General features: G+C 44.8%; 26 non-coding genes across 26 annotated transcripts; all 26 read left to right on the top strand.

The window, feature by feature from the left end:
• The first annotated feature begins 586 nt into the window (after positions 1-586).
• Positions 587-702, top strand: Trnal-caa (transfer RNA leucine (anticodon CAA)). The gene is made up of 2 exons: positions 587-624; positions 657-702. It is a non-coding gene; the product is annotated as a tRNA-Leu (tRNA).
• Positions 703-1391: 689 nt separating this feature from the next.
• Trnal-caa (transfer RNA leucine (anticodon CAA)) lies at positions 1392-1507 on the top strand. Its single transcript has 2 exons — positions 1392-1429; positions 1462-1507. It is a non-coding gene; the product is annotated as a tRNA-Leu (tRNA).
• Positions 1508-2196: 689 nt separating this feature from the next.
• On the top strand, positions 2197-2311 carry Trnal-caa (transfer RNA leucine (anticodon CAA)). Its single transcript has 2 exons — positions 2197-2234; positions 2267-2311. It is a non-coding gene; the product is annotated as a tRNA-Leu (tRNA).
• A 689-nt stretch (positions 2312-3000) lies between these two features.
• Trnal-caa (transfer RNA leucine (anticodon CAA)) lies at positions 3001-3116 on the top strand. Its single transcript has 2 exons — positions 3001-3038; positions 3071-3116. It is a non-coding gene; the product is annotated as a tRNA-Leu (tRNA).
• A 1494-nt stretch (positions 3117-4610) lies between these two features.
• Trnal-caa (transfer RNA leucine (anticodon CAA)) lies at positions 4611-4726 on the top strand. Its single transcript has 2 exons — positions 4611-4648; positions 4681-4726. It is a non-coding gene; the product is annotated as a tRNA-Leu (tRNA).
• A 688-nt stretch (positions 4727-5414) lies between these two features.
• Positions 5415-5530, top strand: Trnal-caa (transfer RNA leucine (anticodon CAA)). Its single transcript has 2 exons — positions 5415-5452; positions 5485-5530. It is a non-coding gene; the product is annotated as a tRNA-Leu (tRNA).
• Positions 5531-6219: 689 nt separating this feature from the next.
• Positions 6220-6335, top strand: Trnal-caa (transfer RNA leucine (anticodon CAA)). Its single transcript has 2 exons — positions 6220-6257; positions 6290-6335. It is a non-coding gene; the product is annotated as a tRNA-Leu (tRNA).
• A 689-nt stretch (positions 6336-7024) lies between these two features.
• On the top strand, positions 7025-7140 carry Trnal-caa (transfer RNA leucine (anticodon CAA)). Its single transcript has 2 exons — positions 7025-7062; positions 7095-7140. It is a non-coding gene; the product is annotated as a tRNA-Leu (tRNA).
• Positions 7141-7829: 689 nt separating this feature from the next.
• Positions 7830-7945, top strand: Trnal-caa (transfer RNA leucine (anticodon CAA)). Its single transcript has 2 exons — positions 7830-7867; positions 7900-7945. It is a non-coding gene; the product is annotated as a tRNA-Leu (tRNA).
• Positions 7946-9439: 1494 nt separating this feature from the next.
• On the top strand, positions 9440-9554 carry Trnal-cag (transfer RNA leucine (anticodon CAG)). Its single transcript has 2 exons — positions 9440-9477; positions 9509-9554. It is a non-coding gene; the product is annotated as a tRNA-Leu (tRNA).
• A 1494-nt stretch (positions 9555-11048) lies between these two features.
• Trnal-caa (transfer RNA leucine (anticodon CAA)) lies at positions 11049-11164 on the top strand. The gene is made up of 2 exons: positions 11049-11086; positions 11119-11164. It is a non-coding gene; the product is annotated as a tRNA-Leu (tRNA).
• A 689-nt stretch (positions 11165-11853) lies between these two features.
• Trnal-caa (transfer RNA leucine (anticodon CAA)) lies at positions 11854-11969 on the top strand. The gene is made up of 2 exons: positions 11854-11891; positions 11924-11969. It is a non-coding gene; the product is annotated as a tRNA-Leu (tRNA).
• Positions 11970-12658: 689 nt separating this feature from the next.
• Positions 12659-12774, top strand: Trnal-caa (transfer RNA leucine (anticodon CAA)). The gene is made up of 2 exons: positions 12659-12696; positions 12729-12774. It is a non-coding gene; the product is annotated as a tRNA-Leu (tRNA).
• Positions 12775-13463: 689 nt separating this feature from the next.
• Trnal-caa (transfer RNA leucine (anticodon CAA)) lies at positions 13464-13579 on the top strand. Its single transcript has 2 exons — positions 13464-13501; positions 13534-13579. It is a non-coding gene; the product is annotated as a tRNA-Leu (tRNA).
• A 689-nt stretch (positions 13580-14268) lies between these two features.
• Trnal-caa (transfer RNA leucine (anticodon CAA)) lies at positions 14269-14384 on the top strand. Its single transcript has 2 exons — positions 14269-14306; positions 14339-14384. It is a non-coding gene; the product is annotated as a tRNA-Leu (tRNA).
• A 689-nt stretch (positions 14385-15073) lies between these two features.
• Trnal-caa (transfer RNA leucine (anticodon CAA)) lies at positions 15074-15189 on the top strand. The gene is made up of 2 exons: positions 15074-15111; positions 15144-15189. It is a non-coding gene; the product is annotated as a tRNA-Leu (tRNA).
• Positions 15190-15878: 689 nt separating this feature from the next.
• On the top strand, positions 15879-15993 carry Trnal-cag (transfer RNA leucine (anticodon CAG)). The gene is made up of 2 exons: positions 15879-15916; positions 15948-15993. It is a non-coding gene; the product is annotated as a tRNA-Leu (tRNA).
• A 689-nt stretch (positions 15994-16682) lies between these two features.
• Positions 16683-16797, top strand: Trnal-cag (transfer RNA leucine (anticodon CAG)). The gene is made up of 2 exons: positions 16683-16720; positions 16752-16797. It is a non-coding gene; the product is annotated as a tRNA-Leu (tRNA).
• A 689-nt stretch (positions 16798-17486) lies between these two features.
• On the top strand, positions 17487-17602 carry Trnal-caa (transfer RNA leucine (anticodon CAA)). Its single transcript has 2 exons — positions 17487-17524; positions 17557-17602. It is a non-coding gene; the product is annotated as a tRNA-Leu (tRNA).
• A 689-nt stretch (positions 17603-18291) lies between these two features.
• Trnal-cag (transfer RNA leucine (anticodon CAG)) lies at positions 18292-18406 on the top strand. Its single transcript has 2 exons — positions 18292-18329; positions 18361-18406. It is a non-coding gene; the product is annotated as a tRNA-Leu (tRNA).
• Positions 18407-19095: 689 nt separating this feature from the next.
• Positions 19096-19210, top strand: Trnal-cag (transfer RNA leucine (anticodon CAG)). The gene is made up of 2 exons: positions 19096-19133; positions 19165-19210. It is a non-coding gene; the product is annotated as a tRNA-Leu (tRNA).
• Positions 19211-19899: 689 nt separating this feature from the next.
• On the top strand, positions 19900-20015 carry Trnal-caa (transfer RNA leucine (anticodon CAA)). Its single transcript has 2 exons — positions 19900-19937; positions 19970-20015. It is a non-coding gene; the product is annotated as a tRNA-Leu (tRNA).
• Positions 20016-20704: 689 nt separating this feature from the next.
• Trnal-caa (transfer RNA leucine (anticodon CAA)) lies at positions 20705-20820 on the top strand. The gene is made up of 2 exons: positions 20705-20742; positions 20775-20820. It is a non-coding gene; the product is annotated as a tRNA-Leu (tRNA).
• A 686-nt stretch (positions 20821-21506) lies between these two features.
• Trnal-caa (transfer RNA leucine (anticodon CAA)) lies at positions 21507-21622 on the top strand. The gene is made up of 2 exons: positions 21507-21544; positions 21577-21622. It is a non-coding gene; the product is annotated as a tRNA-Leu (tRNA).
• A 689-nt stretch (positions 21623-22311) lies between these two features.
• Trnal-caa (transfer RNA leucine (anticodon CAA)) lies at positions 22312-22427 on the top strand. Its single transcript has 2 exons — positions 22312-22349; positions 22382-22427. It is a non-coding gene; the product is annotated as a tRNA-Leu (tRNA).
• A 672-nt stretch (positions 22428-23099) lies between these two features.
• Positions 23100-23215, top strand: Trnal-caa (transfer RNA leucine (anticodon CAA)). Its single transcript has 2 exons — positions 23100-23137; positions 23170-23215. It is a non-coding gene; the product is annotated as a tRNA-Leu (tRNA).
• The last annotated feature ends 3343 nt before the right edge of the window (positions 23216-26558 follow it).

Consider the following 26558-nt stretch of genomic DNA (forward strand, 5'->3'; position numbering starts at 1 on the left):
TGCATTAAACACAAGCGCACCTACGGCACCAAACTGTTTCTTCGGTAGTGTGAGCTACAAACAGAGAGTGTTAGTCGTAAATGCGGCGTTCCCCTCGTGAGGTTACTTCCGCGCCACAGCCACAAACACGTCAAAAGGGACACTTGTCGTATGAAAACGACTCTTGTCTAGAGATGACAGTGTGAGGAAACAGTGCAGGCTGACCAGTACATCATCTGTACAATAATAGTCGCTGATGAAATACAGAGAACTCGAAATAAATTCAAATACTCAAAGTATTACTTTATGGAGATTGCAACGTGATCAAAACTTGAGATATTACTCGACACATAGACCTCTGCATTCTGTCTAATCTCTGATGTCTGTAACAGACGACTTAGTTTCGATCAAAATGTATTGATTGCTGTGATTATATGGATTTGAGAAACTCTTTTGGTGGTACATTCTGCGCTATATTTGTGCGGCTGCGTCTGGCGAACGACTTCTGGTTGCAGAACTCATGCCTGTGTACTGTGGCAACGTGGATGCGACAACTACATCAACTGCAAGTACTCTAATAGAACAAACGAGGAGGATCCAATCAAGTGTCAGAAAGGCCGAGCGGTCTAAGGCGCCAGACTCAAGGAACAACCTTGGCTGCAGTAGCAGCTAGAGCCTTCTGGTCCTCGAATGAGGGCGTGGGTTCGAATCCCACTCCTGACACAGATTTTGTCGCTTCTCTGGAGCACCATGCATATCATTGAGATCCTTTGTAATGTGCAACAGCACGATACTGGCCGTGTTCTTCTAAGTGAAATCAAAAATTTGCATTAAACACAAGCGCACCTACGGCACCAAACTGTTTCTTCGGTAGTGTGAGCTACAAACAGAGAGTGTTAGTCGTAAATGCGGCGTTCCCCTCGTGAGGTTACTTCCGCGCCACAGCCACAAACACGTCAAAAGGGACACTTGTCGTATGAAAACGACTCTTGTCTAGAGATGACAGTGTGAGGAAACAGTGCAGGCTGACCAGTACATCATCTGTACAATAATAGTCGCTGATGAAATACAGAGAACTCGAAATAAATTCAAATACTCGAAGTATTACTTTATGGAGATTGCAACGTGATCAAAACTTGAGATATTACTCGACACATAGACCTCTGCATTCTGTCTAATCTCTGATGTCTGTAACAGACGACTTAGTTTCGAACAAAATGTATTGATTGCTGTGATTATATGGATTTGAGAAACTCTTTTGGTGGTACATTCTGCGCTATATTTGTGCGGCTGCGTCTGGCGAACGTCTTCTGGTTGCAGAACTCATGCCTGTGTACTGTGGCAACGTGCATGCGACAACTACATCAACTGCAAGTACTCTAATAGAACAAACGAGGAGGATCTAATCAAGTGTCAGGATGGCCGAGCGGTCTAAGGCGCCAGACTCAAGGAACAACCTTGGCTGCAGTAGCAGCTAGAGCCTTCTGGTCCTCGAATGAGGGCGTGGGTTCGAATCCCACTCCTGACACAGATTTTGTCGCTTCTCTGGAGCACCATGCATATCATTGAGATCCTTTGTAATGTGCAACAGCACGATACTGGCCGTGTTCTTCTAAGTGAAATCAAAAATTTGCATTAAACACAAGCGCACCTACGGCACCAAACTGTTTCTTCGGTAGTGTGAGCTACAAACAGAGAGTGTTAGTCGTAAATGCGGCGTTCCCCTCGTGAGGTTACTTCCGCGCCACAGCCACAAACACGTCAAAAGGGACACTTGTCGTATGAAAACGACTCTTGTCTAGAGATGACAGTGTGAGGAAACAGTGCAGGCTGACCAGTACATCATCTGTACAATAATAGTCGCTGATGAAATACAGAGAACTCGAAATAAATTCAAATACTCAAAGTATTACTTTATGGAGATTGCAACGTGATCAAAACTTGAGATATTACTCGACACATAGACCTCTGCATTCTGTCTAATCTCTGATGCCTGTAACAGACGACTTAGTTTCGAACAAAATGTATTGATTGCTGTGATTATATGGATTTGAGAAACTCTTTTGGTGGTACATTCTGCGCTATATTTGTGCGGCTGCGTCTGGCGAACGTCTTCTGGTTGCAGAACTCATGCCTGTGTACTGTGGCAACGTGGATGCGACAACTACATCAACTGCAAGTACTCTAATAGAACAAACGAGGAGGATCTAATCAAGTGTCAGGATGGCCGAGCGGTCTAAAGCGCCAGACTCAAGGAACAACCTTGGCTGCAGTAGCAGCTAGAGCCTTCTGGTCCATAATGAGGGTGTGGGTTCGAATCCCACTCCTGACACAGATTTTGTCGCTTCTCTGGAGCACCATGCATATCATTGAGATCCTTTGTGATGTGCAACAGCACGATACTGGCCGTGTTCTTCTAAGTGAAATCAAAAATTTGCATTAAACACAAGCGCACCTACGGCACCAAACTGTTTCTTCGGTAGTGTGAGCTACAAACAGAGAGTGTTAGTCGTAAATGCGGCGTTCCCCTCGTGAGGTTACTTCCGCGCCACAGCCACAAACACGTCAAAAGGGACACTTGTCGTATGAAAACGACTCTTGTCTAGAGATGACAGTGTGAGGAAACAGTGCAGGCTGACCAGTACATCATCTGTACAATAATAGTCGCTGATGAAATACAGAGAACTCGAAATAAATTCAAATACTCAAAGTATTACTTTATGGAGATTGCAACGTGATCAAAACTTGAGATATTACTCGACACATAGACCTCTGCATTCTGTCTAATCTCTGATGTCTGTAACAGACGACTTAGTTTCGAACAAAATGTATTGATTGCTGTGATTATATGGATTTGAGAAACTCTTTTGGTGGTACATTCTGCGCTATATTTGTGCGACTACGTCTGGCGAACGTCTTCTGGTTGCAGAACTCATGCCTGTGTACTGTGGCAACGTGGATGCGACAACTACATCAACTGCAAGTACTCTAATAGAACAAACGAGGAGGATCTAATCAAGTGTCAGGATGGCCGAGCGGTCTAAGGCGCCAGACTCAAGGAACAACCTTGGCTGCAGTAGCAGTTAGAGCCTTCTGGTCCTCGAATGAGGGCGTGGGTTCGAATCCCACTCCTGACACAGATTTTGTCGCTTCTCTGGAGCACCATGCATATCATTGAGATCCTTTGTAATGTGCAACAGCACGATACTGGCCGTGTTCTTCTAAATGAAATCAAAAATTTGCATTAAACACAAGCGCACCTACGGCACCAAACTGTTTCTTCGGTAGTGTGAGCTACAAACAGAGAGTGTTAGTCGTAAATGCGGCGTTCCCCTCGTGAGGGTACTTCCGCGCCACAGCCACAAACACGTCAAAAGGGACACTTGTCGTATGAAAACGACTCTTGTCTAGAGATGACAGTGTGAGGAAACAGTGCAGGCTGACCAGTACATCATCTGTACAATAATAGTCGCTGATGAAATACAGAAAACTCGAAATAAATTCAAATACTCAAAGTATTACTTTATGGAGATTGCAACGTGATCAAAACTTGAGATATTACTCGACACATAGACCTCTGCATTCTGTCTAATCTCTGATGTCTGTAACAGACGACTTAGTTTCGAACAAAATGTATTCATTGCTGTGATTATATGGATTTGAGAAACTCTTTTGGTGGTACATTCTGCGCTATATTTGTGCGGCTGCGTCTGGCGAACGTCTTCTGGTTGCAGAACTCATGCCTGTGTACTGTGGCAACGTGGATGCGACAACTACATCAACTGCAAGTACTCTAATAGAACAAACGAGGAGGATCTAATCAAGTGTTAGGATGGCCGAGCGGTCTAAAGCTCCAGAGTCAAGGAACAATCTTGGCTGCAGTAGCAGCTGGAGCCTTCTGGTCCTCGAATGAGGGTGTGGGTTCGAATCCCACTCCTGACACAGATTTTGTCGCTTCTCTGGAGCACCATGCATATCATTGAGATCCTTTGTGATGTGCAACAGCACGATACTGGCCGTGTTCTTCTAAGTGAAATCAAAAATTTGCATTAAACACAAGCGCACCTACGGCACCAAACTGTTTCTTCGGTAGTGTGAGCTATAAATAGAGAGTGTTAGTCGTAAATGCGGCGTTCCCCTCGTGAGGTTACTTCCGCGCCACAGCCACAAACACGTCAAAAGGGACACTTGTCGTATGAAAACGACTCTTGTCTAGAGATGACAGTGTGAGGAAACAGTGCAGGCTGACCAGTACATCATCTGTACAATAATAGTCGCTGATGAAATACAGAGAACTCGAAATACATTCAAATACTCAAAGTATTACTTTATGGAGATTGCAACGTGATCAAAACTTGAGATATTACTCGACACATGGACCTCTGCATTCTGTCTAATCTCTGATGTCTGTAACAGACGACTTAGTTTCGAACAAAATGTATTGATTGCTGTGATTATATGGATTTGAGAAACTCTTTTGGTGGTACATTCTGCGCTATATTTGTGCGGCTGCGTCTGGCGAACGTCTTCTGGTTGCAGAACTCATGCCTGTGTACTGTGGCAACGTGGATGCGACAACTACATCAACTGCAAGTACTCTAATAGAACAAACGAGGAGGATCTAATCAAGTGTCAGGATGGCCGAGCGGTCTAAGGCGCCAGACTCAAGGAACAACCTTGGCTGCAGTAGCAGCTAGAGCCTTCTGGTCCTCGAATGAGGGCGTGGGTTCGAATCCCACTCCTGACACAGATTTTGTCGCTTCTCTGGAGCACCATGCATATCATTGAGATCCTTTGTAATGTGCAACAGCACGATACTGGCCGTGTTCTTCTAAGTGAAATCAAAAATTTGCATTAAACACAAGCGCACCTACGGCACCAAACTGTTTCTTCGGTAGTTTGAGCTACAAACAGAGAGTGTTAGTCGTAAATGCGGCGTTCCCCTCGTGAGGTTACTTCCGCGCCACAGCCACAAACACGTCAAAAGGGACACTTGTCGTATGAAAACGACTCTTGTCTAGAGATGACAGTGTGAGGAAACAGTGCAGGCTACCAGTACATCATCTGTACAATAATAGTCGCTGATGAAATACAGAGAACTCGAAATAAATTCAAATACTCAAAGTATTACTTTATGGAGATTGCAACGTGATCAAAACTTGAGATATTACTCGACACATAGACCTCTGCATTCTGTCTAATCTCTGATGTCTGTAACAGACGACTTAGTTTCGAACAAAATGTATTGATTGCTGTGATTATATGGATTTGAGAAATTCTTTTGGTGGTACATTCTGCGCTATATTTGTGCGGCTGCGTCTGGCGAACGTCTTCTGGTTGCAGAACTCATGCCTGTGTACTGTGGCAACGTGGATGCGACAACTACATCAACTGCAAGTACTCTAATAGAACAAACGAGGAGTATCTAATCAAGTGTCAGGACGGCCGATCGGTCTAAGGCGCCAGACTCAAGGAACAACCTTGGCTGCAGTAGCAGCTAGAGCCTTCTGGTCCTCGAATGAGGGCGTGGGTTCGAATCCCACTCCTGACACAGATTTTGTCGCTTCTCTGGAGCACCATGCATATCATTGAGATCCTTTGTAATGTGCAACAGCACGATACTGGCCGTGTTCTTCTAAGTGAAATCAAAAATTTGCATTAAACACAAGCGCACCTACGGCACCAAACTGTTTCTTCGGTAGTGTGAGCTACAAACAGAGAGTGTTAGTCGTAAATGCGGCGTTCCCCTCGTGATGTTACTTCCACGCCACAGCCACAAACACGTCAAAAGGGACACTTGTCGTATGAAAACGACTCTTGTCTAGAGATGACAGTGTGAGGAAACAGTGCAGCCTGACCAGTACATCATCTGTACAATAATAGTCGCTGATGAAATACAGAGAACTCGAAATAAATTCAAATACTCAAAGTATTACTTTATGGAGATTGCAACGTGATCAAAACTTGAGATATTACTCGACACATAGACCTCTGCATTCTGTCTAATCTCTGATGTCTGTAACAGACGACTTAGTTTCGAACAAAATGTATTGATTGCTGTGATTATATGGATTTGAGAAACTCTTTTGGTGGTACATTCTGCGCTATATTTGTGCGGCTGCGTCTGGCGAACGTCTTCTGGTTGCAGAACTCATGCCTGTGTACTGTGGCAACGTGGATGCGACAACTACATCAACTGCAAGTACTCTAATAGAACAAACGAGGAGGATCTAACCAAGTGTCAGGATGGCCGAGCGGTCTAAGGCGCCAGACTCAAGGAACAACCTTGGCTGCAGTAGCAGCTAGAGCCTTCTGGTCCTCGAATGAGGGCGTGGGTTCGAATCCCACTCCTGACACAGATTTTGTCGCTTCTCTGGAGCACCATGCATATCATTGAGATCCTTTGTAATGTGCAACAGCACGATACTGGCCGTGTTCTTCTAAGTGAAATCAAAAATTTGCATTAAACACAAGCGCACCTACGGCACCAAACTGTTTCTTCGGTAGTGTGAGCTACAAACAGAGAGTGTTAGTCGTAAATGCGGCGTTCCCCTCGTGAGGTTACTTCCGCGCCACAGCCACAAACACGTCAAAAGGGACACTTGTCGTATGAAAACGACTCTTGTCTAGAGATGACAGTGTGAGGAAACAGTGCAGGCTGACCAGTACATCATCTGTACAATAATAGTCGCTGATGAAATACAGAGAACTCGAAATAAATTCAAATACTCAAAGTATTACTTTATGGAGATTGCAACGTGATCAAAACTTGAGATATTACTCGACACATAGACCTCTGCATTCTGTCTAATCTCTGATGTCTGTAACAGACGACTTAGTTTCGAACAAAATGTATTGATTGCTGTGATTATATGGATTTGAGAAACTCTTTTGGTGGTACATTCTGCGCTATATTTGTGCGGCTGCGTCTGGCGAACGTCTTCTGGTTGCAGAACTCATGCCTGTGTACTGTGGCAACGTGGATGCGACAACTACATCAACTGCAAGTACTCTAATAGAACAAACGAGGAGGATCTAATCAAGTGTCAGGATGGCCGAGCGGTCTAAGGCGCCAGACTCAAGGAACAACCTTGGCTGCAGTAGCAGCAAGAGCCTTCTGGTCCTCGAATGAGGGCGTGGGTTCGAATCCCACTCCTGACACAGATTTTGTCGCTTCTCTGGAGCACCATGCATATCATTGAGATCCTTTGTAATGTGCAACAGCACGATACTGGCCGTGTTCTTCTAAGTGAAATCAAAAATTTGCATTAAACACAAGCGCACCTACGGCACCAAACTGTTTCTTCGGTAGTGTGAGCTACAAACAGAGAGTGTTAGTCGTAAATGCGGCGTTCCCCTCGTGAGGTTACTTCCACGCCACAGCCACAAACACGTCAAAAGGGACACTTGTCGTATGAAAACGACTCTTGTCTAGAGATGACAGTGTGAGGAAACAGTGCAGGCTGACCAGTACATCATCTGTACAATAATAGTCGCTGATGAAATACAGAGAACTCGAAATAAATTCAAATACTCAAAGTATTACTTTATGGAGATTGCAACGTGATCAAAACTTGAGATATTACTCGACACATAGACCTCTGCATTCTGTCTAATCTCTGATGTCTGTAACAGACGACTTAGTTTCGAACAAAATGTATTGATTGCTGTGATTATATGGATTTGAGAAACTCTTTTGGTGGTACATTCTGCGCTATATTTGTGCGGCTGCGTCTGGCGAACGTCTTCTGGTTGCAGAACTCATGCCTGTGTACTGTGGCAACGTGGATGCGACAACTACATCAACTGCAAGTACTCTAATAGAACAAACGAGGAGGATCTAATCAAGAGTCAGGACGGCCGAGCGGTCTAAGGCGCCAGACTCAAGGAACAACCTTGGCTGCAGTAGCAGCTAGAGCCTTCTGGTCGTCGAATGAGGGCGTGGGTTCGAATCCCACTCCTGACACAGATTTTGTCGCTTCTCTGGAGCACCATGCATATCATTGAGATCCTATGTAATGTGCAACAGCACGATACTGGCCGTGTTCTTCTAAGTGAAATCAAAAATTTGCATTAAACACAAGCGCACCTACGGCACCAAACTGTTTCTTCGGTAGTGTGAGCTACAAACAGAGAGTGTTAGTCGCAAATGCGGCGTTCCCCTCGTGAGGTTACTTCCACGCCACAGCCACAAACACGTCAAAAGGGACACTTGTCGTATGAAAACGACTCTTGTCTAGAGATGACAGTGTGAGGAAACAGTGCAGGCTGACCAGTACATCATCTGTACAATAATAGTCGCTGATGAAATACAGAGAACTCGAAATAAATTCAAATACTCAAAGTATTACTTTATGGAGATTGCAACGTGATCAAAACTTGAGATATTACTCGACACATAGACCTCTGCATTCTGTCTAATCTCTGATGTCTGTAACAGACGACTTAGTTTCGAACAAAATGTATTGATTGCTGTGATTATATGGATTTGAGAAACTCTTTTGGTGGTACATTCTGCGCTATATTTGTGCGGCTGCGTCTGGCGAACGTCTTCTGGTTGCAGAACTCATGCCTGTGTACTGTGGCAACGTGGATGCGACAACTACATCAACTGCAAGTACTCTAATAGAACAAACGAGGAGGATCTAATCAAGTGTGAGGATGGCCGAGCGGTCTAAGGCGCCAGACTCAAGGAACAACCTTGGCTGCAGTAGCAGCTAGAGCCTTCTGCTCCTCGAATGAGGGTGTGGGTTCGAATCCCACTCCTGACACAGATTTTGTCGCTTCTCTGGAGCACCATGCATATCATTGAGATCCTTTGTAATGTGCAACAGCACGATACTGGCCGTGTTCTTCTAAGTGAAATCAAAAATTTGCATTAAACACAAGCGCACCTACGGCACCAAACTGTTTCTTCGGTAGTGTGAGCTACAAACAGAGAGTGTTAGTCGTAAATGCGGCGTTCCCCTCGTGAGGTTACTTCCGCGCCACAGCCACAAACACGTCAAAAGGGACACTTGTCGTATGAAAACGACTCTTGTCTAGAGATGACAGTGTGAGGAAACAGTGCAGGCTGACCAGTTCATCATCTGTACAATAATAGTCGCTGATGAAATACAGAGAACTCGAAATAAATTCAAATACTCAAAGTATTACTTTATGGAGATTGCAACGTGATCAAAACTTGAGATATTACTCGACACATGGACCTCTGCATTCTGTCTAATCTCTGATGTCTGTAACAGACGACTTAGTTTCGAACAAAATGTATTGATTGCTGTGATTATATGGATTTGAGAAACTCTTTTGGTGGTACATTCTGCGCTATATTTGTGCGGCTGCGTCTGGCGAACGTCTTCTGGTTGCAGAACTCATGCCTGTGTACTGTGGCAACGTGGATGCGACAACTACATCAACTGCAAGTACTCTAATAGAACAAACGAGGAGGATCTAATCAAGTGTCAGGACGGCCGAGCGGTCTAAGGCGCCAGACTCAGGAGCAACCTTGGCTGCAGTAGCAGCTAGAGCCTTCTGGTCCTCGAATGGGGGCGTGGGTTCGAATCCCACTCCTGACACAGATTTTGTCGCTTCTCTGGAGCACCATGCATATCATTGAGATCCTTTGTAATGTGCAACAGCACGATACTGGCCGTGTTCTTCTAAGTGAAATCAAAAATTTGCATTAAACACAAGCGCACCTACGGCACCAATCGGTTTCTTCGGTAGTGTGAGCTACAAACAGAGAGTGTTAGTCGTAAATGCGGCGTTCCCCTCGTGAGGTTACTTCCGCGCCACAGCCACAAACACGTCAAAAGGGACACTTGTCGTATGAAAACGACTCTTGTCTAGAGATGACAGTGTGAGGAAACAGTGCAGGCTGACCAGTTCATCATCTGTACAATAATAGTCGCTGATGAAATACAGAGAACTCGAAATAAATTCAAATACTCAAAGTATTACTTTATGGAGATTGCAACGTGATCAAAACTTGAGATATTACTCGACACATGGACCTCTGCATTCTGTCTAATCTCTGATGTCTGTAACAGACGACTTAGTTTCGAACAAAATGTATTGATTGCTGTGATTATATGGATTTGAGAAACTCTTTTGGTGGTACATTCTGCGCTATATTTGTGCGGCTGCGTCTGGCGAACGTCTTCTGGTTGCAGAACTCATGCCTGTGTACTGTGGCAACGTGGATGCGACAACTACATCAACTGCAAGTACTCTAATAGAACAAACGAGGAGTATCTAATCAAGTGTCAGGACGGACGAGCGGTCTAAGGCGCCAGACTCAAGGAACAACCTTGGCTGCAGTAGCAGCTAGAGCCTTCTGGTCCTCGAATGAGGGCGTGGGTTCGAATCCCACTCCTGACACAGATTTTGTCGCTTCTCTGGAGCACCATGCATATCATTGAGATCCTTTGTAATGTGCAACAGCACGATACTGGCCGTGTTCTTCTAAGTGAAATCAAAAATTTGCATTAAACACAAGCGCACCTACGGCACCAAACTGTTTCTTCGGTAGTGTGAGCTACAAACAGAGAGTGTTAGTCGTAAATGCGGCGTTCCCCTCGTGAGGTTACTTCCGCGCCACAGCCACAAACACGTCAAAAGGGACACTTGTCGTATGAAAACGACTCTTGTCTAGAGATGACAGTGTGAGGAAACAGTGCAGGCTGACCAGTACATCATCTGTACAATAATAGTCGCTGATGAAATACAGAGAACTCGAAATAAATTCAAATACTCAAAGTATTACTTTATGGAGATTGCAACGTGATCAAAACTTGAGATATTACTCGACACATAGACCTCTGCATTCTGTCTAATCTCTGATGTCTGTAACAGACGACTTAGTTTCGAACAAAATGTATTGATTGCTGTGATTATATGGATTTGAGAAACTCTTTTGGTGGTACATTCTGCGCTATATTTGTGCGGCTGCGTCTGGCGAACGTCTTCTGGTTGCAGAACTCATGCCTGTGTACTGTGGCAACGTGGATGCGACAACTACATCAACTGCAAGTACTCTAATAGAACAAACGAGGAGGATCTAAACAAGTGTCAGGATGGCCGAGCGGTCTAAGGCGCCAGACTCAAGGAACAACCTTGGCTGCAGTAGCAGCTAGAGCCTTCTGGTCCTCGAATGAGGGCGTGGGTTCGAATCCCACTCCTGACACAGATTTTGTCGCTTCTCTGGAGCACCATGCATATCATTGAGATCCTTTGTAATGTGCAACAGCACGATACTGGCCGTGTTCTTCTAAGTGAAATCAAAAATTTGCATTAAACACAAGCGCACCTACGGCACCAAACTGTTTCTTCGGTAGTGTGAGCTACAAACAGAGAGTGTTAGTCGTAAATGCGGCGTTCCCCTCGTGAGGTTACTTCCGCGTCACAGCCACAAACACGTCAAAAGGGACACTTGTCGTATGAAAACGACTCTTGTCTAGAGATGACAGTGTGAGGAAACAGTGCAGGCTGACCAGTACATCATCTGTACAATAATAGTCGCTGATGAAATACAGAGAACTCGAAATAAATTCAAATACTCAAAGTATTACTTTATGGAGATTGCAACGTGATCAAAACTTGAGATATTACTCGACACATAGACCTCTGCATTCTGTCTAATCTCTGATGTCTGTAACAGGCGACTTAGTTTCGAACAAAATGTATTGATTGCTGTGATTATATGGATTTGAGAAATTCTTTTGGTGGTACATTCTGCGCTATATTTGTGCGGCTGCGTCTGGCGAACGTCTTCTGGTTGCAGAACTCATGCCTGTGTACTGTGGCAACGTGGATGCGACAACTACATCAACTGCAAGTACTCTAATAGAACAAACGAGGAGGATCTAATCAAGAGTCAGGACGGCCGAGCGGTCTAAGGCGCCAGACTCAAGGAACAACCTTGGCTGCAGTAGCAGCTAGAGCCTTCTGGTCGTCGAATGAGGGCGTGGGTTCGAATCCCACTCCTGACACAGATTTTGTCGCTTCTCTGGAGCACCATGCATATCATTGAGATCCTTTGTAATGTGCAACAGCACAATACTGGCCGTGTTCTTCTAAGTGAAATCAAAAATTTGCATTAAACACAAGCGCACCTACGGCACCAAACTGTTTCTTCGGTAGTGTGAGCTACAAACAGAGAGTGTTAGTCGTAAATGCGGCGTTCCCCTCGTGAGGTTACTTCCGCGCCACAGCCACAAACACGTCAAAAGGGACACTTGTCGTATGAAAACGACTCTTGTCTAGAGATGACAGTGTGAGGAAACAGTGCAGGCTGACCAGTACATCATCTGTACAATAATAGTCGCTGATGAAATACAGAGAACTCGAAATAAATTCAAATACTCAAAGTATTACTTTATGGAGATTGCAACGTGATCAAAACTTGAGATATTACTCGACACATAGACCTCTGCATTCTGTCTAATCTCTGATGTCTGTAACAGACGACTTAGTTTCGAACAAAATGTATTGATTGCTGTGATTATATGGATTTGAGAAACTCTTTTGGTGGTACATTCTGCGCTATATTTGTGCGGCTGCGTCTGGCGAACGTCTTCTGGTTGCAGAACTCATGCCTGTGTACTGTGGCAACGTGGATGCGACAACTACATCAACTGCAAGTACTCTAATAGAACAAACGAGGAGGATATAACCAAGTGTCAGGATGGCCGAGCGGTCTAAGGCGCCAGACTCAAGGAACAACCTTGGCTGCAGTAGCAGCTAGAGCCTTCTGGTCCTCGAATGAGGGCGTGGGTTCGAATCCCACTCCTGACACAGATTTTGTCGCTTCTCTGGAGCACCATGCATATCATTGAGATCCTTTGTAATGTGCAACAGCACGATACTGGCCGTGTTCTTCTAAGTGAAATCAAAAATTTGCATTAAACACAAGCGCACCTACGGCACCAAACTGTTTCTTCGGTAGTGTGAGCTACAAACAGAGAGTGTTAGTCGTAAATGCGGCGTTCCCCTCGTGAGGTTACTTCCGCGCCACAGCCACAAACACGTCAAAAGGGACACTTGTCGTATGAAAACGACTCTTGTCTAGAGATGACAGTGTGAGGAAACAGTGCAGGCTGACCAGTACATCATCTGTACAATAATAGTCGCTGATGAAATACAGAGAACTCGAAATAAATTCAAATACTCAAAGTATTACTTTATGGAGATTGCAACGTGATCAAAACTTGAGATATTACTCGACACATAGACCTCTGCATTCTGTCTAATCTCTGATGTCTGTAACAGACGACTTAGTTTCGAACAAAATGTATTGATTGCTGTGATTATATGGATTTGAGAAACTCTTTTGGTGGTACATTCTGCGCTATATTTGTGCGGCTGCGTCTGGCGAACGTCTTCTGGTTGCAGAACTCATGCCTGTGTACTGTGGCAACGTGGATGCGACAACTACATCAACTGCAAGTACTCTAATAGAACAAACGAGGAGGATCTAACCAAGTGTCAGTATGGCCGAGCGGTCTAAGGCGCCAGACTCAAGGAACAACCTTGGCTGCAGTAGCAGCTAGAGCCTTCTGGTCCTCGAATGAGGGCGTGGGTTCGAATCCCACTCCTGACACAGATTTTGTCGCTTCTCTGGAGCACCATGCATATCATTGAGATCCTTTGTAATGTGCAACAGCACGATACTGGCCGTGTTCTTCTAAGTGAAATCAAAAATTTGCATTAAACACAAGCGCACCTACGGCACCAAACTGTTTCTTCGGTAGTGTGAGCTACAAACAGAGAGTGTTAGTCGTAAATGCGGCGTTCCCCTCGTGAGGTTACTTCCGCGCCACAGCCACAAACACGTCAAAAGGGACACTTGTCGTATGAAAACGACTCTTGTCTAGAGATGACAGTGTGAGGAAACAGTGCAGGCTGACCAGTACATCATCTGTACAATAATAGTCGCTGATGAAATACAGAGAACTCGAAATAAATTCAAATACTCAAAGTATTACTTTATGGAGATTGCAACGTGATCAAAACTTGAGATATTACTCGACACATAGACCTCTGCATTCTGTCTAATCTCTGATGTCTGTAACAGACGACTTAGTTTCGAACAAAATGTATTGATTGCTGTGATTATATGGATTTGAGAAACTCTTTTGGTGGTACATTCTGCGCTATATTTGTGCGGCTGCGTCTGGCGAACGTCTTCTGGTTGCAGAACTCATGCCTGTGTACTGTAGCAACGTGGATGCGACAACTACATCAACTGCAAGTACTCTAATAGAACAAACGAGGAGGATCTAATCAAGTGTCAGGATGGCCGAGCGGTCTAAGGCGCCAGACTCAAGGAACAACCTTGGCTGCAGTAGCAGCAAGAGCCTTCTGGTCCTCGAATGAGGGCGTGGGTTCGAATCCCACTCCTGACACAGATTTTGTCGCTTCTCTGGAGCACCATGCATATCATTGAGATCCTTTGTAATGTGCAACAGCACGATACTGGCCGTGTTCTTCTAAGTGAAATCAAAAATTTGCATTAAACACAAGCGCACCTACGGCACCAAACTGTTTCTTCGGTAGTGTGAGCTACAAACAGAGAGTATTAGTCGTAAATGCGGCGTTCCCCTCGTGAGGTTACTTCCGCGCCACAGCCACAAACACGTCAAAAGGGACACTTGTCGTATGAAAACGACTCTTGTCTAGAGATGACAGTGTGAGGAAACAGTGCAGGCTGACCAGTACATCATCTGTACAATAATAGTCGCTGATGAAATACAGAGAACTCGAAATAAATTCAAATACTCAAAGTATTACTTTATGGAGATTGCAACGTGATCAAAACTTGAGATATTACTCGACACATAGACCTCTGCATTCTGTCTAATCTCTGATGTCTGTAACAGACGACTTAGTTTCGAACAAAATGTATTGATTGCTGTGATTATATGGATTTGAGAAACTCTTTTGGTGGTACATTCTGCGCTATATTTGTGCGGCTGCGTCTGGCGAACGTCTTCTGGTTGCAGAACTCATGCCTGTGTACTGTGGCAACGTGGATGCGACAACTACATCAACTGCAAGTACTCTAATAGAACAAACGAGGAGGATCTAATCAAGTGTGAGGATGGCCGAGCGGTCTAAGGCGCCAGACTCAAGGAACAACCTTGGCTGCAGTAGCAGCTAGAGCCTTCTGGTCCTCGAATGAGGGTGTGGGTTCGAATCCCACTCCTGACACAGATTTTGTCGCTTCTCTGGAGCACCATGCATATCATTGAGATCCTTTGTAATGTGCAACAGCACGATACTGGCCGTGTTCTTCTAAGTGAAATCAAAAATTTGCATTAAACACAAGCGCACCTACGGCACCAAACTGTTTCTTCGGTAGTGTGAGCTACAAACAGAGAGTGTTAGTCGTAAATGCGGCGTTCCCCTCGTGAGGTTACTTCCGCGCCACAGCCACAAACACGTCAAAAGGGACACTTGTCGTATGAAAACGACTCTTGTCTAGAGATGACAGTGTGAGGAAACAGTGCAGGCTGACCAGTTCATCATCTGTACAATAATAGTCGCTGATGAAATACAGAGAACTCGAAATAAATTCAAATACTCAAAGTATTACTTTATGGAGATTGCAACGTGATCAAAACTTGAGATATTACTCGACACATAGACCTCTGCATTCTGTCTAATCTCTGATGTCTGTAACAGACGACTTAGTTTCGAACAAAATGTATTGATTGCTGTGATTATATGGATTTGAGAAACTCTTTTGGTGGTACATTCTGCGCTATATTTGTGCGGCTGCGTCTGGCGAACGTCTTCTGGTTGCAGAACTCATGCCTGTGTACTGTGGCAACGTGGATGCGACAACTACATCAACTGCAAGTACTCTAATAGAACAAACGAGGAGGATCTAATCAAGTGTCAGGACGGCCGAGCGGTCTAAGGCGCCAGACTCAGGAGCAACCTTGGCTGCAGTAGCAGCTAGAGCCTTCTGGTCCTCGAATGAGGGCGTGGGTTCGAATCCCACTCCTGACACAGATTTTGTCGCTTCTCTGGAGCACCATGCATATCATTGAGATCCTTTGTAATGTGCAACAGCACGATACTGGCCGTGTTCTTCTAAGTGAAATCAAAAATTTGCATTAAACACAAGCGCACCTACGGCACCAAACTGTTTCTTCGGTAGTGTGAGCTACAAACAGAGAGTGTTAGTCGTAAATGCGGCGTTCCCCTCGTGAGGTTACTTCCGCGCCACAGCCACAAACACGTCAAAAGGGACACTTGTCGTTTGAAAACGACTCTTGTCTAGAGATGACAGTGTGAGGAAACAGTGCAGGCTGACCAGTTCATCATCTGTACAATAATAGTCGCTGATGAAATACAGAGAACTCGAAATAAATTCAAATACTCAAAGTATTACTTTATGGAGATTGCAACGTGATCAAAACTTGAGATATTACTCGACACATGGACCTCTGCATTCTGTCTAATCTCTGATGTCTGTAACAGACGACTTAGTTTCGAACAAAATGTATTGATTGCTGTGATTATATGGATTTGAGAAACTCTTTTGGTGGTACATTCTGCGCTATATTTGTGCGGCTGCGTCTGGCGAACGTCTTCTGGTTGCAGAACTCATGCCTGTGTACTGTGGCAACGTGGATGCGACAACTACATCAACTGCAAGTACTCTAATAGAACAAACGAGGAGGATCTAATCAAGTGTCAGGACGGCCGAGCGGTCTAAGGCGCCAGACTCAGGAGCAACCTTGGCTGCAGTATCAGCTGGAGCCTTCTGGTCCTCGAATGAGGGCGTGGGTTCGAATCCCACTCCTGACACAGATTTTGTCGCTTCTCTGGAGCACCATGCATATCATTGAGATCCTTTGTAATGTGCAACAGCACGATACTGGCCGTGTTCTTCTAAGTGAAATCAAAAATTTGCATTAAACACAAGCGCACCTACGGCACCAAACTGTTTCTTCGGTAGTGTGAGCTACAAACAGAGAGTGTTAGTCGTAAATGCGGCGTTCCCCTCGTGAGGTTACTTCCGCGCCACAGCCACAAACACGTCAAAAGGGACACTTGTCGTATGAAAACGACTCTTGTCTAGAGATGACAGTGTGAGGAAACAGTGCAGGCTGACCAGTACATCATCTGTACAATAATAGTCGCTGATGAAATACAGAGAACTCGAAATAAATTCAAATACTCAAAGTATTACTTTATGGAGATTGCAACGTGATCAAAACTTGAGATATTACTCGACACATAGACCTCTGCATTCTGTCTAATCTCTGATGTCTGTAACAGACGACTTAGTTTCGAACAAAATGTATTGATTGCTGTGATTATATGGATTTGAGAAACTCTTTTGGTGGTACATTCTGCGCTATATTTGTGCGGCTGCGTCTGGCGAACGTCTTCTGGTTGCAGAACTCATGCCTGTGTACTGTGGCAACGTGGATGCGACAACTACATCAACTGCAAGTACTCTAATAGAACAAACGAGGAGGATCTAATCAAGTGTGAGGATGGCCGAGCGGTCTAAGGCGCCAGACTCAAGGAACAACCTTGGCTGCAGTAGCAGCTAGAGCCTTCTGGTCCTCGAATGAGGGTGTGGGTTCGAATCCCACTCCTGACACAGATTTTGTCGCTTCTCTGGAGCACCATGCATATCATTGAGATCCTTTGTAATGTGCAACAGCACGATACTGGCCGTGTTCTTCTAAGTGAAATCAAAAATTTGCATTAAACACAAGCGCACCTACGGCACCAAACTGTTTCTTCGGTAGTGTGAGCTACAAACAGAGAGTGTTAGTCGTAAATGCGGCGTTCCCCTCGTGAGGTTACTTCCGCGCCACAGCCACAAACACGTCAAAAGGGACACTTGTCGTATGAAAACGACTCTTGTCTAGAGATGACAGTGTGAGGAAACAGTGCAGGCTGACCAGTTCATCATCTGTACAATAATAGTCGCTGATGAAATACAGAGAACTCGAAATAAATTCAAATACTCAAAGTATTACTTTATGGAGATTGCAACGTGATCAAAACTTGAGATATTACTCGACACATAGACCTCTGCATTCTGTCTAATCTCTGATGTCTGTAACAGACGACTTAGTTTCGAACAAAATGTATTGATTGCTGTGATTATATGGATTTGAGAAACTCTTTTGGTGGTACATTCTGCGCTATATTTGTGCGGCTGCGTCTGGCGAACGTCTTCTGGTTGCAGAACTCATGCCTGTGTACTGTGGCAACGTGGATGCGACAACTACATCAACTGCAAGTACTCTAATAGAACAAACGAGGAGGATCTAATCAAGTGTCAGGACGGCCGAGCGGTCTAAGGCGCCAGACTCAGGAGCAACCTTGGCTGCAGTAGCAGCTAGAGCCTTCTGGTCCTCGAATGAGGGCGTGGGTTCGAATCCCACTCCTGACACAGATTTTGTCGCTTCTCTGGAGCACCATGCATATCATTGAGATCCTTTGTAATGTGCAACAGCACGATACTGGCCGTGTTCTTCTAAGTGAAATCAAAAATTTGCATTAAACACAAGCGCACCTACGGCACCAAACTGTTTCTTCGGTAATGTGAGCTACAAACAGAGAGTGTTAGTCGTAAATGCGGCGTTCCCCTCGTGAGGTTACTTCCGCGCCACAGCCACAAACACGTCAAAAGGGACACTTGTCGTTTGAAAACGACTCTTGTCTAGAGATGACAGTGTGAGGAAACAGTGCAGGCTGACCAGTTCATCATCTGTACAATAATAGTCGCTGATGAAATACAGAGAACTCGAAATAAATTCAAATACTCAAAGTATTACTTTATGGAGATTGCAACGTGATCAAAACTTGAGATATTACTCGACACATGGACCTCTGCATTCTGTCTAATCTCTGATGTCTGTAACAGACGACTTAGTTTCGAACAAAATGTATTGATTGCTGTGATTATATGGATTTGAGAAACTCTTTTGGTGGTACATTCTGCGCTATATTTGTGCGGCTGCGTCTGGCGAACGTCTTCTGGTTGCAGAACTCATGCCTGTGTACTGTGGCAACGTGGATGCGACAACTACATCAACTGCAAGTACTCTAATAGAACAAACGAGGAGGATCTAATCAAGTGTCAGGACGGCCGAGCGGTCTAAGGCGCCAGACTCAGGAGCAACCTTGGCTGCAGTATCAGCTGGAGCCTTCTGGTCCTCGAATGAGGGCGTGGGTTCGAATCCCACTCCTGACACAGATTTTGTCGCTTCTCTGGAGCACCATGCATATCATTGAGATCCTTTGTAATGTGCAACAGCACGATACTGGCCGTGTTCTTCTAAGTGAAATCAAAAATTTGCATTAAACACAAGCGCACCTACGGCACCAAACTGTTTCTTCGGTAGTGTGAGCTACAAACAGAGAGTGTTAGTCGTAAATGCGGCGTTCCCCTCGTGAGGTTACTTCCGCGCCACAGCCACAAACACGTCAAAAGGGACACTTGTCGTATGAAAACGACTCTTGTCTAGAGATGACAGTGTGAGGAAACAGTGCAGGCTGACCAGTACATCATCTGTACAATAATAGTCGCTGATGAAATACAGAGAACTCGAAATAAATTCAAATACTCAAAGTATTACTTTATGGAGATTGCAACGTGATCAAAACTTGAGATATTACTCGACACATAGACCTCTGCATTCTGTCTAATCTCTGATGTCTGTAACAGACGACTTAGTTTCGAACAAAATGTATTGATTGCTGTGATTATATGGATTTGAGAAATTCTTTTGGTGGTACATTCTGCGCTATATTTGTGCGGCTGCGTCTGGCGAACGTCTTCTGGTTGCAGAACTCATGCCTGTGTACTGTGGCAACGTGGATGCGACAACTACATCAACTGCTAGTACTCTAATAGAACAAACGAGGAAGAGGTAATCAAGTGTGAGGATGGCCGAGCGGTCTAAGGCGCCAGACTCAAGGAACAACCTTGGCTGCAGTAGCAGCTAGAGCCTTCTGGTCTTCGAATGAGGGCGTGGGTTTGAATCCCACTCCTGACACAGATTTTGTCGCTTCTCTGGAGCACCATGCATATCATTGAGATCCTTTGTAATGTGCAACAGCACGATACTGGCCGTGTTCTTCTAAGTGAAATCAAAAATTTGCATTAAACACAAGCGCACCTACGGCACCAAACTGTTTCTTCGGTAGTGTGAGCTACAAACAGAGAGTGTTAGTCGTAAATGCGGCGTTCCCCTCGTGAGGTTACTTCCGCGCCACAGCCACAAACACGTCAAAAGGGACACTTGTCGTATGAAAACGACTCTTGTCTAGAGATGACAGTGTGAGGAAACAGTGCAGGCTGACCAGTACATCATCTGTACAATAATAGTCGCTGATGAAATACAGAGAACTCGAAATACATTCAAATACCCAAAGTATTACTTTATGGAGATTGCAACGTGATCAAAACTTGAGATATTACTCGACACATAGACCTCTGCATTCTGTCTAATCTCTGATGTCTGTAACAGACGACTTAGTTTCGAACAAAATGTATTGATTGCTGTGATTATATGGATTTGAGAAACTCTTTTGGTGGTACATTCTGCGCTATATTTGTGCGGCTGCGTCTGGCGAACGTCTTCTGGTTGCAGAACTCATGCCTGTGTACTGTGGCAACGTGGATGCGACAACTACATCAACTGCAAGTACTCTAATAGAACAAACGAGGAGGATCTAATCAAGTGTCAGGATGGCCGAGCGGTCTAAGGCGCCAGACTCAAGGAACAACCTTGGCTGCAGTAGCAGCTAGAGCCTTCTGGTCCTCGAATGAGGGTGTGGGTTCGAATCCCACTCCTGACACAGATTTTGTCGCTTCTCTGGAGCACCATGCATATCATTGAGATCCTTTGTAATGTGCAACAGCACGATACTGGCCGTGTTCTTCTAAGTGAAATCAAAAATTTGCATTAAACACAAGCGCACCTACGGCACCAAACTGTTTCTTCGGTAGTGTGAGCTACAAACAGAGAGTGTTAGTCGTAAATGCAGCGTTCCCCTCGTGAGGTTACTTCCGCGCCACAGCCACAAACACGTCAAAAGGGACACTTGTCGTATGAAAACGACTCTTGTCTAGAGATGACAGTGTGAGGAAACAGTGCAGGCTGACCAGTAAATCATCTGTACAATAAGAGTCGCTGATGAAATACAGAGAACTCGAAATAAATTCAAATACTCAAAGTATTACTTTATGGAGATTGCAACGTGATCAAAACTTGAGATATTACTCGACACATAGACCTCTGCATTCTGTCTAATCTCTGATGTCTGTAACAGACGACTTAGTTTCGAACAAAATGTATTGATTGCTGTGATTATATGGATTTGAGAAACTCTTTTGGTGGTACATTCTGCGCTATATTTGTGCGGCTGCGTCTGGCGAACGTCTTCCGGTTGCAGAACTCATGCCTGTGTACTGTGGCAACGTGGATGCGACTACATCAACTGCAAGTACTCTAATAGAACAAACGAGGAGGATCCAATCAAGTGTCAGGATGGCCGAGCGGTCTAAGGCGCCAGACTCAAGGAACAACCTTGGCTGCAGTAGCAGCTAGAGCCTTCTGGTCCTCGAATGAGGGCGTGGGTTCGAATCCCACTCCTGACACAGATTTTGTCGCTTCTCCGGAGCACCATGCATATCATTGAGATCCTTTGTAATGTGCAACAGCACGATACTGGCCGTGTTCTTCTAAGTGAAATCAAAAATTAGCATTAAACACAATCGCACCTACGGCACCAAACCGTTTCTTCGGTAGTGTGAGCTACAAACAGAGAGTGTTAGTCGTAAATGCGGCGTTCCCCTCGTGAGGTTACTTCCGCGCCACAGCCACAAACACGTCAAAAGGGACACTTGTCGTATGAAAACGACTCTTGTCTAGAGATGACAGTGTGAGGAAACAGTGCAGGCTGACCAGTACATCATCTGTACAATAAGAGTCGCTGATGAAATACAGAGAACTCGAAATAAATTCAAATACTCAAAGTATTACTTTATGGAGATTGCAACGTGATCAAAACTTGAGATATTACTCGACACATAGACCTCTGCATTCTGTCTAATCTCTGATGTCTGTAACAGACGACTTAGTTTCGAACAAAATGTATTGATTGCTGTGATTATATGGATATGAGAAACTCTTTTGGTGGTACATTCTGCGCTATATTTGTGCGGCTGCGTCTGGCGAACGTCTTCCGGTTGCAGAACTCATGCCTGTGTACTGTGGCAACGTGGATGCGACTACTACATCAACTGCAAGTACTCTAATAGAACAAACGAGGAGGATCTAATCAAGTGTCAGGATGGCCGAGCGGTCTAAGGCGCCGGACTCAAGGAGCAACTTTGGCTGCAGTAGCAGCTATAGCCTTCTGGTCCTCGAATGAGGGCGTGGGTTCGAATCCCACTCCTGACACAGATTTTGTCGCTTCTCTGGAGCACCATGCATATCATTGAGATCCTTTGTAATGTGCAACAGCACGATACTGGCTGCTTCTAAGTGAAATCAAAAATTTGCATTAAACACAAGCGCACCTACTGTTTCTTCGGTAGTGTGAGCTACAAACAGAGAGTGTTAGTCGTAAATGCGGCGTTCCCCTCGTGAGGTTACTTCCACGCCACAGCCACAAACACGTCAAAAGGGACACTTGTCGTATGAAAACGACTCTTGTCTAGAGATGACAGTGTGAGGAAACAGTGCAGGCTGACCAGTACATCATCTGTACAATAATAGTCGCTGATGAAATACAGAGAACTCGAAATAAATTCAAATACTCAAAGTATTACTTTATGGAGATTGCAACGTGATCAAAACTTGAGATATTACTCGACACATAGACCTCTGCATTCTGTCTAATCTCTGATGTCTGTAACAGACGACTTAGTTTCGAACAAAATGTATTGATTGCTGTGATTATATGGATTTGAGAAACTCTTTTGGTGGTACATTCTGCGCTATATTTGTGCGGCTGCGTCTGGCGAACGTCTTCCGGTTGCAGAACTCATGCCTGTGTACTGTGGCAACGTGGATGCGACTACATCAACTGCAAGTACTCTAATAGAACAAACGAGGAGGATCCAATCAAGTGTCAGGATGGCCGAGCGGTCTAAGGCGCCAGACTCAAGGAACAACCTTGGCTGCAGTAGCAGCTAGAGCCTTCTGATCCTCGAATGAGGGCGTGGGTTCGAATCCCACTCCTGACACAGATTTTGTCGCTTCTCCGGAGCACCATGCATATCATTGAGATCCTTTGTAATGTGCAACAGCACGATACTGGCCGTGTTCTTCTAAGTGAAATCAAAAATTTGCATTAAACACAAGCGCACCTACGGCACCAAACTGTTTCTTCGGTAGTGTGAGCTACAAACAGAGAGTGTTAGTCGTAAATGCGGCGTTCCCCTCGTGAGGTTACTTCCGCGCCACAGCCACAAACACGTCAAAAGGGACACTTGTCGTATGAAAACGACTCTTGTCTAGAGATGACAGTGTGAGGAAACAGTGCAGGCTGACCAGTACATCATCTGTACAATAATAGTCGCTGATGAAATACAGAGAACTCGAAATAAATTCAAATACTCAAAGTATTACTTTATGGAGATTGCAACGTGATCAAAACTTGAGATATTACTCGACACATAGACCTCTGCATTCTGTCTAATCTCTGATGTCTGTAACAGACGACTTAGTTTCGAACAAAATGTATTGATTGCTGTGATTATATGGATTTGAGAAACTCTTTTGGTGGTACATTCTGCGCTATATTTGTGCCGCGGCGTCTGGCGAACGTCTTCCGGTTGCAGAACTTATGCCTGTGTACTGTGGCAACGTGGATGCGAAAACTACATCAACTGCAAGTACTCTAATAGAACAAACGAGGAGGATCTTATCAAGTGTCAGGATGGCCGACATTCTGGCTTTAGCCGTCGCCGCGGTCGGACGTGCTTGTTGTTTACTCCGCGTACGTTAGCGCTATCGCCGGTGTTTGGTGTTTACGTGAAGTTAGCTGTACATTTTCGCTGTTATTTTTTGAGTGGTGTCTCTGATAAGTGTTTTTATAGTGCTTTCGTCCGTTCCACGTCTCGTGCTTCGCCGCAATTTCGGTTGTTGCCGGAATTTCGTCGGAACCGACGACCATGTCTGACACCGTCAGGAAGAATACTTTAGTCTTCTCGTTCGAGAAAGAAACACGGCCGGTCCAACCCACTGCGCTGGAAATCCACGATTGGCAACTGAGGTAATCGGTATAAATTCTGACTCTGTTCATACCACGCAATTAGATGCTGAAAAATACTGTGTTTTTGTTAAATTTCTGAACTCAGTGACAGTCGATAAGTTGCTTGCAAAATGGGGTAATTCCGTCGAATTTGTTCATCGAGACGGTTCAAAAAGTAATGTCTCTGTACGAAAAGCTGATATCATGTACACCAATGTCAGGATTTTGAATGTTCCAATTGAAATTGATAATCAGTTGATCAAGGACGCTCTATCTAAATATGGCGAAGTTAAATCTATCTATAACGAAAGATGGTCGAAGCTATACAAGATACAGTGTTTTAATGGCATTAGATCCGTTGAAATGGAGGTGAAAGCCAACATTCCGTCCCATATATCCGTTGCAGGCCATAAAGCACATGTTGTGTATTCTGGTCAGGAACGCACGTGCAATATTTGCAATGAGACAGGTCATTTCCGACAAGATTGTCCGCGCCGTGTTTTTGTTCTTCGGAACAATCTAACACAGCGTCAAAAACTGACCCTCAGCGATGTCTTACCAAACAGCACTTCCCTTCTTTCGGTTAACGACAGTGGTGCATGTACTTCTGCAGTGCCCGCCATAACTACTACGGAATTCCCTCCCCTGAGCGTCATTACATCACACCCTTCTGTTCCCGATTGCGATCTCCAGAATAAGAAGCGACCGTTGGAAACGACCGATGACGGCTCGGACGGCGAGTCCGCCCGTAATTCGCCTTCCACCCGCAAGCAGAAGCAGTGTAATGCGGATGTGCTCGAGGAAACAAACAGTACATGTATTGACGTGACGACAGCCGCTGAGGCAACCCGGCCGCTGTCGGCGGCTGAACAGGTACAAACGGTCCACGGAGGGGACGCAGTAACGATTGTCGCGGAGACGGAAGAGGCGCACTCCGAAGCACAAGAGGTGACGGAGCGGAACCCAACTCAAGAACTTACAGACCCACAAACCGCCGACTCAGTCAGTGCTCTGGAGCTCGTGACGGAAGAACAAGGAAATGGCACTCGTAAAAAGGACGCTGTTGAGGCAGCTTCGGTCACAACGGTGGTAAAGATAGACAATCCGAATGACGGCGCGTTGAACCAAGATGTCCGAAGACGCCGACTCAAACCGCAACCTAATCTCAAAGCTTCCCGTAACCAAAGCAAACAACAACCAGCACAAGAGGAAGCGACGGCCAAGAACGTCTTGTATGAAATCATCACGGAAAGACCTAAGGAGGTACCTTCAAGTGACATTAGTGATGCAAAGCCCCTCGGTAAAACTAAAACCCGAGATGTTCGGAATCCTGCACCAAAATGAGGCTGTAAGATGAAAAAAAAAAAGGATTTTGTTGAACCAGTTTCATTTCTAATTGTACTACTGTCTTAGTCATATTTCAGAGGAACCAGATGAAGTGTTTACCGAGCTTCAAATACTGACTATTCTTTTAGATGTTTGTTTAAGCAGAGTCGTTTCTCCCTTCTAGAAGCTGCACATCTCTTTTTTTTTTATTAATATTTTGTTATCTTTTTAATCACTTATTTACTTTTTATGCAAACTCAATGTCCCAGGCATATACAATTACGACTATCAATATTAACAGGATTACATCCGTGACTAAAGTTACAGCGCTCAAGGATTATTTATATGAGTCAGGGACGGACATTGCTTTCCTACAGGAAGTAGTGCTGGCTAATCTTACAGTGCCTGGATATTTGGCGATTTTAAATGTCTCACTTGACACCAACGTCGGTACAGCAATTTTAGTCAGGGAGGGGATTCCTGTCTCGGATATCGAGAGGTTGGACTCCGGCAGAGCGATAGGTATAAAAGTCTTTGGTTCTACCCTTATCAATCTGTATGCCCCTTCTGGCACATCCAATAGAATGGAAAGAGCACAGTTCTATAAAGAAGAAATCATTTATTTATTACGGAAAAACCCAAAAGATCTTATAATAGGCGGTGATTTTAATTGTGTGATAAATAGGAAAGACCAGGTTCCGAATTTTAATAACTGCAATGAACTGAAGCGTTTCGTCACTGTTTTACAGCTTAAAGATGCTTGGGAAATAATGTATCCCACATTTTGTGGCATTTACATTCCTAGGTCCTCACTCACGTAGCAGGATCGACAGACTCTACATATCGCAAAGTCTAGTTAGCTCCTTCATTAAAGCAGAGACGATTCCAGTTTACTTTTCTGATCATAGCTCCGTGCTAGCTTCCATCAACCTTACTGCGCAACCCACTCGCCGTTTTAGAAGTTCATGGCACCTTAATACGTCACTGATGCAGGACGACGGATTAGA

The sequence above is a fragment of the Schistocerca gregaria genome, chromosome 2 (genome assembly GCF_023897955.1).
Source record: "Schistocerca gregaria isolate iqSchGreg1 chromosome 2, iqSchGreg1.2, whole genome shotgun sequence".
NCBI classification, from domain to species: Eukaryota; Metazoa; Arthropoda; class Insecta; order Orthoptera; family Acrididae; genus Schistocerca; species Schistocerca gregaria.